At 36.8% G+C, this 12,365-nt stretch overlaps 1 long non-coding RNA gene across 1 annotated transcript in view; it reads left to right on the top strand.

Annotated features, from left to right (window-relative positions):
* The window catches only part of LOC128787141 (uncharacterized), a 44,376-nt gene that overhangs the window by 10,030 nt on the left and 21,981 nt on the right, over positions 1 to 12,365 (top strand). Inside the window, exon 2 of the long non-coding RNA XR_008430582.1 lies at positions 7,039 to 7,244. This is a non-coding gene — a long non-coding RNA (uncharacterized LOC128787141). The remainder of the gene's footprint in view (positions 1 to 7,038; positions 7,245 to 12,365) is intronic.

Genomic DNA, 12,365 nt, shown 5'->3' with positions numbered 1-12,365 from the left:
CAAAATTGCTTCTAGAAGAGCCTGGTTGATGGGAGTGAATTGTTGCTCCTGTGACAGATGGAATTGCCCAGGAGCCTTTTGAGGAGAACAGTCTGATTTCTGGTGAAATTAAAACTTGCCTAACTGTGAAAGGCTGAGAAGTATAATGGGGATGGTAAAGATTTAAATATTAACATTTGAGAAGAGTGAGAAAGAATCTCCAGGCAGATCAGATGGCTCAGATCTGCAGCAAGCTCTCTTCAATTAATACCAGTACAATAGGTGAGACCCTCAGCCTTTAAACTGTCAAGGCAAAACTACAGGAGGAGAAGCCTCCAGAAAGGATCTGAGTGTCAGTCCTAATCCCAGAAAAACTAATCTCCCTGTTGTGGTAAAGCGTCATTGCCCATCTAATAAGTTCTTACTGCTTCTTGTATTCAGACTGTGTGGAAGAACAAGGGCGTTAAAGCTGATTGTTTTCCACTCAGTATTTAGTGGTATTTCATTAATACAATTTCAAGTAGTAGAAGTTTTAGCTGTAATTGTCTGGGCAGCATGAATAAATAGCAATGTGTTTTCAAAATCAATTGTTCTCCCAAAGAAAAGGAATAATACAGTATCTTGAATAGATTCTTATGGAAGAATAAGATCTAGGCCTGCTTTCAACTAACCTATTATTCAGCTGTTACACAGTAACAGAAGATTGAACATTTAATCTGAAGTAGTTGTTCAGTGTTGTACTAATTTGGTTCCCTGCAGATAGTTTATCATTTCCTGTATTATATCTGTTTTACCATGTTTCATTTTACATATTTGGATTTAAATGTGATGCATTCTGAAATGATCAGTATTTCTTATGAAGAAGTAGTTTTCATACAGCTTATTTTATCATCCATTTATTCAATATGAGGTAGTAGTTCAGGTTGGACAACATCCACTAATAATCAATATGTGCAAGAAATTTCAGTGCCAACTTCAATTGTCATTCACCCCAGATGCTTAATAGAAGTATCCAGCAGAGCTCTTGTCACATATTTACTAAAAAGACCATGTTAATCCACTCTTTTAGTATTTGTTTGCATCATTTGTTACAAAGGAACATCAGTTTCTACAGCAGAGATTAACCATCTTTTCTGGATTATCTAACATTTCATGAATTGTATTTCTTTCAGGGGAGCCTGCTTGTTGCAGTTAAACCTCTTTAATGAAATAGTCATTAATGCTGGGGTTCTACAGGATCCAATTTTAGATCCCATACTGTTTTGTCATTATATATTTCCTGTGGGCAGTATCAGATTGCTCTCATTGTTTCCAGTATCTCATGCAGATGATCTTCAGATTTGCCTTTTTCTATTCCATCCAAAGCTGAATGTTACAGATATAGAGTAGTTACTAATTGATCCATCTCTAGGTCTTTGCACTTCTCACTCATCGGTTCTAAAAATAGATGTTCAGTTTTCCCTGTTGCCAAGGCTTGTAGCCTTGGTGATAAAAGAAGAAAGAGGGAAAAATTCAGTCCCTAAAAAACAGTAGAGAACTCTTTCTCCTAGGTGAGAGCAAGCAATTCTAAAGGAGATGATCTGTTTCACTGGAGTCCTTACAAAGGAACAGATAAAAAAATATTAATGCAAAAAGTAGATAACGAAGTCTAAAAGGAGTAAAAATTGCTGCAAAAAAGATGAGCTAACTGCAGAAAATAGGTATAATCCCAAGAACCGTTGTGGACAGCAAGATATTTTTGCAGATAGACAGACGGTACCAGTGTACAGAAGCATTTCTTAGGCAATTGTGGTGAATCCATGATCTCAAAGGCCTCTATGCAAGCAGAAATATAAATGTGACAGGGGAGGTGGCAGTGCAGGCCCACCTTGTGCAAGATGACAGCAGCTTGACTGCAACATGGAGCTTTTGCCAGTGTAAGCTAGAGAGCTTTGGAATGGATAGTCATTTTTCAGGAAACACTCAGACCCACTGGAGAGAATCCAGTGCAGAGGAGCAAGACCATAGAAACACAAAGTTAGCAATAGTGCATGAACAGTCCATTTGATTCAGTATCTTGCCCTAACACTAACAAGCAGTGAGTGTTTAGAGAAAGAGTGCAAAAAATAGGCATAGAGAAATATGCTTCTTGATGTATTCCACAGAAATTTAGTTAGCTGAAATTTAGGGAATTCCTATGTTCAAACATCATGCCCTGATGTGTCAGTATCACACTCTTCAGCTGTCATTTTGGTTTAAATGTTGAATGTACTTTAATTACTTTTAAAGCCATTTAGACTATTTTTATCTTTTAGTGAAGAGTCCCACCAAAAAGCTTTCTGTCAGAAAGAAAGCAATGGAGCTCTGTAGTGGACTGGAGCTTATGCTGATCTGTCAGTGTATGTCCTCAAATACAGGTTAGACAAAAACTCTCTCTGGCAAAATACAGTGGGAATGTGACTTGGGCAAGTGGGTTTACTGGTTTATCTTCTCATGTTGTTTTTGTCCATACTTTCCTACAACTCTGTGATATCATGCCAGGAAAGAAATCCCTGCTCCCTAAATCCTCTCTCACATAATAGACTTCAAAGTCAATTTATTTGCTGTCTCTTTCCCTGCTCTATCTTGCACTCATGCCACAGCAGATCAGATGACAAGGCACATCCTAAACCTTGTCTTATAGATGTAACACTAAGCAGGTATAAAACACTAAGACGACATCTTCATTTGATCAGACACTGTCAGAATTGTGTAATTTTGACACTTTGTTCACTGCCAGTTAACTCAGGTTGTGAAGCAGAGAACAACAGGCCAGCAGATTTAACTGCTGTTTTGGGAAAGATTTTTAGAATTATTCATAAAGGATGAACTTGTTAGCATGTTAGATAAAAGTCTCTTATGCAGTAGCCAAGAGCCATGGGTTTAGAGAATTAGATCTTGTCAAAAGCACGTGATAGAATTATCAAGGAGCAAGTAGGACATAGAAATTAGAGACATTAGGGCATGCTATAGATCTGTTTGACTTTGATGAAGTTTCACACAAGAAGTTGATATGCAAATTCAAAGATCTTAGGGTCACTGAGAGGATGATGAAATTAATGAGAAACTGTCTGAAGTGAAAAATCCTGAATAAATCGGCACAAACAGAGTTAGAGAACAGAAACCACTGAAAGCGCCTGGATTCATTTGTCACTCTAGAAGTTCTTCATACTTTATTCAGATGCTTAGTTGCTTTTAAAATATGACCAGTGTTGCAGAAAAATAGCTGGGGAGATGCAGTAATGGAATATATTTCTACGTCTAAGGAAATTTGCTGCTTCTCCCTAAGGGAGAGAAAGAAAAGAAACTTACAGAATGCAATTTCTCTTATTCCAAATATTAAACAGATAAATTCATTTTTTGGATTTTAGACAAATTAATTTTTTTGTTTCTTTTGTTCTGTGATGAATTATGGGTTACTGGTTCACAGACACAAACATTGTGGACATCATGCAACAAAGTGCATGCAAGATGAAATTACTCTGGTGCTTCTTTTTCCCCTCATTTATGCCATTTGTACATTAGCATAATTGTGTTGATTTGCATTCCTACCTTAAGTCTCCCTTTAGCAAGATTTAACCCTTACACCACCCTGAAATGCCTACTTTCTCATTCACATGTTCAATCTTGTCTTGCATTCTTCTTCCAGCTTTCAAAGACTGAAGTTTAAAGATGGTGTATGATCTTACAAAGATCCATTGCTCTTACAGAGTCTTTTTCTCAGGAAAAACTCCTCTCTCCCTTTATATGAACTAGACTTCAGAGCCAAACTATAGAAGCATCATCTGGTACATAAAGATTTGGGCTGGGATTCAATCCTGGGTCAGCTATAATTTGGCCTCCGAGCAATCAATTTATGTTTTGCCTCAGTGCTTCATTTGTAAAAATGAGAATGATTCAGAGTTATTTTGTAGGCATAATTGGGTAATGAGGCATTTAGCTTTCTGCCATGAGGCAGGGATATGTGTTAATAAACAGAATCTTTTCTGGGGAGATTGGAGAGAATCATGCTGTACACAGTTCTGTTGTTTTAGAAAAGGGGTGTATGTGTGTGTTTGTACATATACATATATGTGTACCTAAACACATATGATTTCTGATTTATATTGCTGAATGCATTCACAGTGGAGCACACCCTAACAGAGCTAGTATTTATAAAACTAATTCACATTCATCCGTACAGGTGGATTCATGATAACACATATTCAGAAACGTTTTGTCCAACCTTTTTTTTGTTCACTGGACCCTTTGAACTGGTTAACTGAAAGGTTTTTCTTATAGTGAAGAAGCACTACTCTGCATTTTGAGAACAGCAAAACATCATGCTCTTTATCAGAAAAGCTAGAGAAACTGCACGAGACATTCAGTGATTCCTAGGGACAAGGGACATAGACTATCTCCAGCAATGATAGAGAAACATATGTTAAGATGTATTTGGGGTATTATTTTGCTAAAAGTGTGTGTTCTACAGTATTACTCTGTTACAAATATCAGCTGTATAGCAAACACTCAGACAGAACATAGACAACAGTACTTTAAAACCAGATCTTTCCTGGGGGAAGTGTGGATTCCCCATTAATCCAACATTGGAATTGGGAATAATTCTAGAGCAACTTTTTGAGAAAACAAACCAAGAGCAGGCAGGAAGAAAGGAGGCAGTGTGGCTCTCTCACATCTTATTCCCTTAATTCTACACAAAAAGCCTACAGTTCCATTCTTAAAGTACCTCAAAATACTCTGTCCCACTGCAATATGCTATTGCAATGATCTGTCTCTTGGAAAAGTCCCACATAGATTTTTCGTTCAGCACAACAATTTTTTCCCTTTTTTCCCCCTTCCACCCAAGATCAAGAGTATCACAGTGTCTTTAAGCATCTTGTATCTCAGCTGGGTTAACAGGAGTGTTACAAATAGAGCAGTCCTACATTGCTTATGTCCTGCTGTCTTGAATTGCATAGCTGGCTGACTGAAAATACAGTTTTTATGCTCTGAGGGTGTCCTGACACCTGAACTATCTCCTGATAATTTTCAATTTTATTTAAATAAATAACTTGAAAAATAAAAGGTGCAAGAAAATACTACAATTTTTTTTCAATGCAAATTGAATGATTTCTTCTACTTCTAGATGAGTTTACTTTTGTTAGATGTTGAATTATTTTTTTGCATTTATTGAGTTGCCTGACTAATATAACAAATGAAATATAGATCTAAGTTCAGGAAATGGTTAATGAGGTGAGAGTTCTTACTCTGCTAGATACCTGTACTTAGGAGACTTCATGCTGAGTCTGTGATAGTTAGGTCAACAGTCTGTTCCAGCAATATGCTAATCAATGCGTTTCCAAACAACGAACTCACAGCTATTTTTCTCCTGTGGGGAAAGTGGAAAATCCTATAAAGCTTTTATTGACTTTAGGCTCTGGGTTTGGAAGCAGCTTGGTTAGTCCTGAGCAATGTATTGGCTGAGCTCAATAGCAAGCGGATGGTGAGGGAAGAGTTCTGTCTTTTCAGGTAAATGTCACCACAAGTCAATAAGAGCTACCACATGGGACTTTGAAGGACATAAAACAGATTTGACCAGTCAAAAAAAAAAAAAAGTTATTAGGCTGCTAGTCCTGTTAATAACCTGATTCCTTATTAAAAACATTGCATGCTAATAGCTCTGCCTATATATTTCTTCCAAATATGTAATCCATAAGAAATAAAATAAATATCATCTATTTGAGAAAAATATGTTCGTGTGTCCATTTGAAAACTGTCAAAGTTTCAAATAAAGCTGTCAAAGTTTTCAAATGGACAGATGTTTCATTTTTGTTTTATTTTTTCTTCTATATTGTGGTTCAAAAAGGAGAAGACAAGGTGTCCAGCATAGGCCAGGATGCCTTCACTATTCGAGCTTTATTCTATGTACAGCCTCTTTTTTCACATTTGTGAAAGTTCAAAACTTGTGGTTTCTAACTCACACTGTGTATGGTCATTACTAAGGAAACAATTCAAGGGCTTAAGGTTGAGTTTTTAGTACTGTTTTTATGTCAGTTGCTGGCTACCATTCAAAAAATTTTGGTCTTTCAACATACCTACCAAATCATATACCATTTAAAATTGTCTGTGTTTAATGCCTGGATCAAGCTTCCCAAACAGACTACTGGCCTTAATTTAATCATTAAATTAAATATATTTATTTTCATTTCATGTTCAAGGGGCTATTTTTATTCAACACCTGTAAAGCTACCTTGTAAAGTAGTTGTGCAGTTACCCTGTGAATTTTGTTGTTGGTTCTGCAAGAGTCTGAAAAACTCTTTCATCATTGCCATTTTTCTCCTGACTATTTTAAGTTGTTTTGCTCCTGAGGAGTTATCTGGATTTCTTATGGAAATGCCTGGGGAATCTGTCATTATTGCTGAAATAAAAGAATATTTCAAATATCCATGAAGAATAAAATTTACCTGGCAAAGAAAGAGGAGGGAAAAAAAGGGATTTCTGTTCCTGGTACATTGTTTCACAAAGTACTATCACAAGCTGTGTCATAGGCAGTTTTCCTTGTCTCCTAATCAATCTGTCATATCACATGGAGGTTTTCATAAGTGAAGCTCACATGTGAAGAAACTTCTTCTGATAGGACTTTAAAGCTACTATACCTTGTAACCGAAGGACCTTGATCATTGCTTGCTTATGAATCATTATTAAAAAATTAAATTCTAATCACCTGCCTGTAGGGAAATGGGTGTCTTCCTGCTTCTTTGGAACACAAAAGAAGTCATAGGAGATGGTTTAGTTGTTCCATACAGGACATGTTTCTGCAGGTTGGAAGGCTTTGCAGAAATCCCAAAATTGAGACAGGATCAATTGTTCAATAGATTTGAATCTTTTTTTTTTTTAATCAGCTTGTTGTCTTGAGAATAATGACTCTGCAGTTTGCTTCTGTTAGCATTTCCCCAAGACAGTGGTTTAGATGGAAGTCCTTGGTTCTAACACTTGTTCCCTTGACTTTTGCCCATATGAACACTCCATTTCACTGCTCAGTTCTATGTTTCTGTGTTACAGGAGTCAAAATAATTGCCAGTGCTTTCAGTTGCTACCTGAAACATTATCATTCCTAAAGAACCAGGAAGGAGTGAGAGACACTAATGAGTAGGGATTTTCTTCTGAGTAAACTACGGAACTGAACAGAGAATGGAGTCAGTGGAGTCTCATGCAGAGATGAACCACATGCATCGGATTTCAAGTATAAGGATTTACATATTACTTGGGTAAGCTTTTAGCAAATTAAAATCTGTCTTAAAAGAGCACGAAAGGGATGTTGTCTTGCCTGCACCACAACCCATGTTGCTAAGTAATTCAGTTGGACAAGATTTAATTAATAACCATCACAGCCTGATAAAGGCAAAGATACTGAAGAGTTTTAAAAGCCACTTGATCTATCCCAAGGCAGAAGTACACTTATGATTTAATATTAGTCATGTAGCTAATAATAATTAATAATTTCACCTTCAAAACAATGGTGTTGTTGTCACTTTGCACATGAGGAAACAGCAGCAAGTGCAGGGAGAGCTTTTCAAAGTCAGCTAACCATTTGTGTAGCTATCAAAAGCATTGTCATATGTTTTTTCTCCCTCAAGCTTACCTGGTTTTGATAACTTTAAGTTAGCAGCACTGAACTGACTCAAAAGTTGGTAATACTTCATCTTTCCAAAATTCAGTTCTGAAATCTGTTGTTAACTGAGCTAAAGGATGTATGTTACATTATTATATGAAGAGATATGTTTTAATAATGTTGAAAACCCATGCATACCACGGGTTTTCCTAATTTCATTGGTCATGGTTTTATGACAACACTCTACACGGACTGAAATGACAATGCAACTTTGCATTTTCTTTTCTCTCTCAAGGACCTTTTTGGAAATGGGATGAGTTATCCCAGATTTTCTAGTGTTAGCTGAAATCCTAATAAACAGATAAATCTCAAAACCACCTAAGTTATGCTTTTGTGTTTAGAAGAATTTGGAAAGGAACTGGATAACTTTAGTGAGTTGGCAGTCAGTGTTCACAGCTTTAAGCTGTAGGTCACATGTATAAAACCTACCTCAATAGATAACACATTATACATGTTTGATGGCTGATTGGCATCTCATCTGATATAAACTGGTCACCTTGATCTACCTGTTGGACAGCTGTCTACTACTGTCAGAACAGTTTTAAAGATTTCAATAGAAAAGCGGTAATTTAGGAGTAAGGCTCATATCCCCAATATAGAAAGCATAAAAGACAGGATGCTCATATGGTATTTTGTTTGATGAAGCCAAAGGTAGTCCATTTCCATACGAGCAGCATGGTTACACTCATACAGCAGATGTTACAGGCTTGAATTATAAGGTTTGGTTTAAGCTGCAGACTTACATAAGAGGTGTCACAGAAATAAAGTGTATGTTTGGTACCAGCTTGCTTATATTAACCAAGAAGTCAAGGCATGAAGTGGCCCAGAGATTAAAAATGTCTGAATGATTTGTCAGAAAGGGCAGACGAGAAAGCACATAAAAGTTGCTGCTGCATTGAATGTGACACAGTCATGCATTTTTTCCTCCAAAGGCATCAAATTTATATTCCTTCACAATGTTAAACTTCTACTGAAAATCTGCACTTCTACAGAGGTTTGGCCTTAAGGTCACTCTTTTGGGGGCCATCTTAAATGCTACCTGCTGAAAACTACTCTGCTACATAAGTGATACTGCTCCTGGTGGGTGCACTTAAGAGTCTAAATAATTTTTGGATTGGAAACTTGAACAAAATTTTCTACTCGAAGGAGTCCTGTGTGGCTTCTTTCCCATTTTATGTCCACATGTCATTACTGGTAATTTAAATGTCTCATAAGGTACATCTGAAAAGAAAAAAAATCTTGATTTATAATTAAATAACAGGTCTTACTAATAACTGCTATGCATTTAATGGAGGCCTATGACTACAGGCTTTTCCATTTAATAATGTAAAGGCAATTGCATATCTTGAAGTTTTATTCCAAAATGTCATAAAAATTTTCAAAAGCTTCTCTTCTGATATTTGACATTTTTAACTACCCACATACTGAAATGGAAGCAGGAACACTGAAAGCTATGCCAAGGAGGATTTAAGAATTTGACCTACACCAAGGCGTGGGGTATAATAGTTTTGTGTTGGTGTTTTAAAAAATAAAACCTTCTTCAAATTCACTTTGGATAGTAGGAGGGATTCATGTGCAGACAATGATTTATAGAATTATTTATTTGTCATTTCAAATAGGATTGTTAATGATAAGAGTGTGTCCTCCCTATTGCATGCATTCTTTGGAAACAATTAGATCTCCTGAACAGCCTGTTCTGGACTTATTGCTCATTAGGTTTTGATACCCAATTTCATGTGGCTGTGTTTTCTTCTTTTGGCGCTAATACCATAATAAATGCGACTAGGAAACAGGTTTATATAAGTGTATGTTGTCTGAGTTTGGATGCTTTATAAACTGCAAGAATTGTAGGGTAGAATTTGGTCTTTAGCATAGCAAGAGGCCTCTTTATGGCATCTGATCCTTTTTTATAATATTCCAGTGAGTGCAGCTATTCTATGGATTTTCTCTGTGTCTTTCTGGAAGAACTTTTAATACAGCAGACCATGTACAGCCATCAGCAGTAATTATGAAAGCAAGGATTGGTTACTATTAATACTAGTTAGTCAAGCTGGTAACTAATGACTGTAGTAGACCTGCCACAGTTTAAACTGGAAATTTTATCAGAGATTACCACCTCAGCTATGTTATCTCTCAAGTTACAACTCTGTGTGACAAGAAGATGTTTAGAAAAAAAAATATGTGGCTATGGAATAACCTGAAACAAACTTTCTTTATGGAGACATTGTTTTTTCTCCAGCATAAAGTATAAATGATATCTTGTTAGAAAAATAATCCAGGGGCATTCTAACTTGAGTGTAAGACCAGCACTTATGTACTATTATCCTTGTTATTTCTAGTTATTTACTTACAGTAGGTTTTTACTTCTTTGTTGGAACTTGCAAAGTTACATTATTGGAAATAAATCCATTTACAGAGCTGCTTATTGAAAATGCTTGTATTTGAATTGTCATGTTTGACTGGTAAGAAGAGCAGCTCTGTTTCTGAAATGCCAGAATTTTGTGGTTACATTTCCTTGGATCCAAATTGTACCTTATTCCAATCGACATTGATATCTAAGTGTCTTCTGTTCTCTTAAAATTGGAGTACAGTATTTCATCTGCCATCTCCTCTCTCCTTGAAGATACTGGGCCAGTATTCAAGATCAGGGTCTATGTAGTCCCATCTGGCTATAAAAACCAGCCAAGCATACTTTGTTCTGCTGAGAGTTGATATCACAAATAACCACAACTATTTTGTTTCTAAAAGGCAATAGGTTTGCAAATGTTTGGAAGTAACACAGCTTCTCTCCTTCCCATTTCACATTCTGGGAGTAGTACTGATCAAACTACAGTATTTGCAAAAGCAAGCTCTCAATAAAGGGACCGTAATTTTAATACAATAGATACATACAAATTCCAAGAAAGTAAGCATTTTTAGTACAGGAAATAAAAAAAAAAAAAATTCCGTTTAACTTTATTCCATACATGTTTAATGCAAAGTAGCTTGGACACAAATTCTGGATATTCTGAGGATTGGAGCTCCACTCCTTACAAACAAATCCTTGTAGCTGGAACTTTTCAACGTGGAATTGGAGTTCGTACTGCCAGTTCCAGGAGCTTACTTTTAATTGGGGAATACATGTGCTTAAGACTTCAAACAGTTTGAAAATTTGGACCCCACTATTTTAAGCCACAGATGACCTTTTTTCCCCCCTCTATTTTTAGTGCCTGCTTCTCTTTTGCAATTTCTTTAACAGGTTACTATATCATGGAATCATAGAATCATAGAAGGGATTGGGTTTAAGGGACCTTAAAGGTCATCTATTTCTGATTCTGCTGCCATGGGCAGGGTCCATGCCATGGACCATGCCTGGTCCACTAGACCAGGTTGCTCAGGGTCCTATTCAACCTGGTCCTGAATGTTTCCAGGGATGGGGGCATCCACAGATTCTCCTAGAAACTTCCTTCTTCTTCCAGAGCCTCACCACTCTCACAGTAAAGAATTTCTTCCTAATATCAAATCTAAACCTACTCTCAGATAAAGGCATTACCCCTTCTCCTATCACCACAAAGGACTGTAAAAAGTCCCTCTCCAGCTTCCCTGTGGGCTCCCTTTAGGTACTGGAAAGTGCTGTATGATCTCTGTGAAACCTTCTCTTTTCCAGGCTGAACAGTCCCAGCTATCTCAGCTATCTGCATAGAGGAGTAGCTCCCACTCTTTGAGCATCTTTGTGGCTTCTTCTGGACTCACTTGAACAGGTCCATGTGCTTCTTATGTTGGGAGCCTCAGAGCTGGATGCTTCTCCTTAGATCTTGCATGACAGATTCTCAAATTTCTGGAAGTTGTTTAAAATCTTGTTGTGGTTTGTTAGGACTCATTTTATCACATCATCAACACATGGACAATGGTAAAGAAAAAGTGTCCATCAGGACTTTGATTTGAGATACAAACTGAAACTGGGGGAAAGATTTTTTCTGTGAGATAACAGAAATAGGAATGCCTTGAAAAGTTAGGACTGTGTATAGATAGAATGTTGCAAGTTATTAAAATGCATATGGAAATGAAGACTAGCTAAGATGACAGAACTAGAATATATATTTATAATCATAAAAAATCTATCAAGAATAAGCAATACTGGAAATGTAGGAAAAAAAGTATATTATAGGAGCATCAGCTGTTGTCTTAGCTGTGCAGATGGGATATGGATTCACAAAGCTTTTCAAAAAATGACTGGTATTTTTGTAATTAATAAGACTTTAGGGGTATAAATTCAGATTTTTTAAATTAAATAAACAGTTTAATGCAACAACACCAACATGCTCTCTCTGCCTTATCAAACTCCTAACAAGCACTCCTGTCTGAGGAGTCTTTCAACCATAAAAGCCTGCTTGGTTCTCTACCAAATCCTGGGGGGGCTGATTGGAGAGAAGGGGACATCAGGACACTGCTTCAGTTCACTTCCACTGAGAAGCAGATCCTTGGGGAGTGCTGGAACCAAAATAAATTTTAACAGAAACTAAAGACTAGGCCCACATTACTTCCAGAACAGAGTGTTTTAAAGCTGCTTTTTCCTCCCACTCTCCAATTCTTGTGATAAGTACAGCTCAGCTGAACAAAGGATTCCATTCAGTGAGCTGGCCAGAAGAAAGGAAAAGATGAGGAAATGTAAATATGTATTTGGAACCCTGGCATGGCAAAGAGCTGGACTTGATGATCTCCTTTAAGAATCAACTGA

This window comes from Vidua chalybeata, chromosome 4 (genome assembly GCF_026979565.1).
Source record: "Vidua chalybeata isolate OUT-0048 chromosome 4, bVidCha1 merged haplotype, whole genome shotgun sequence".
Lineage (NCBI taxonomy): Eukaryota > Metazoa > Chordata > Aves > Passeriformes > Viduidae > Vidua > Vidua chalybeata.
The sequence above is the reverse complement of the archived record's forward strand: the minus strand, read 5'-3'. Positions and strand labels throughout refer to the sequence as shown.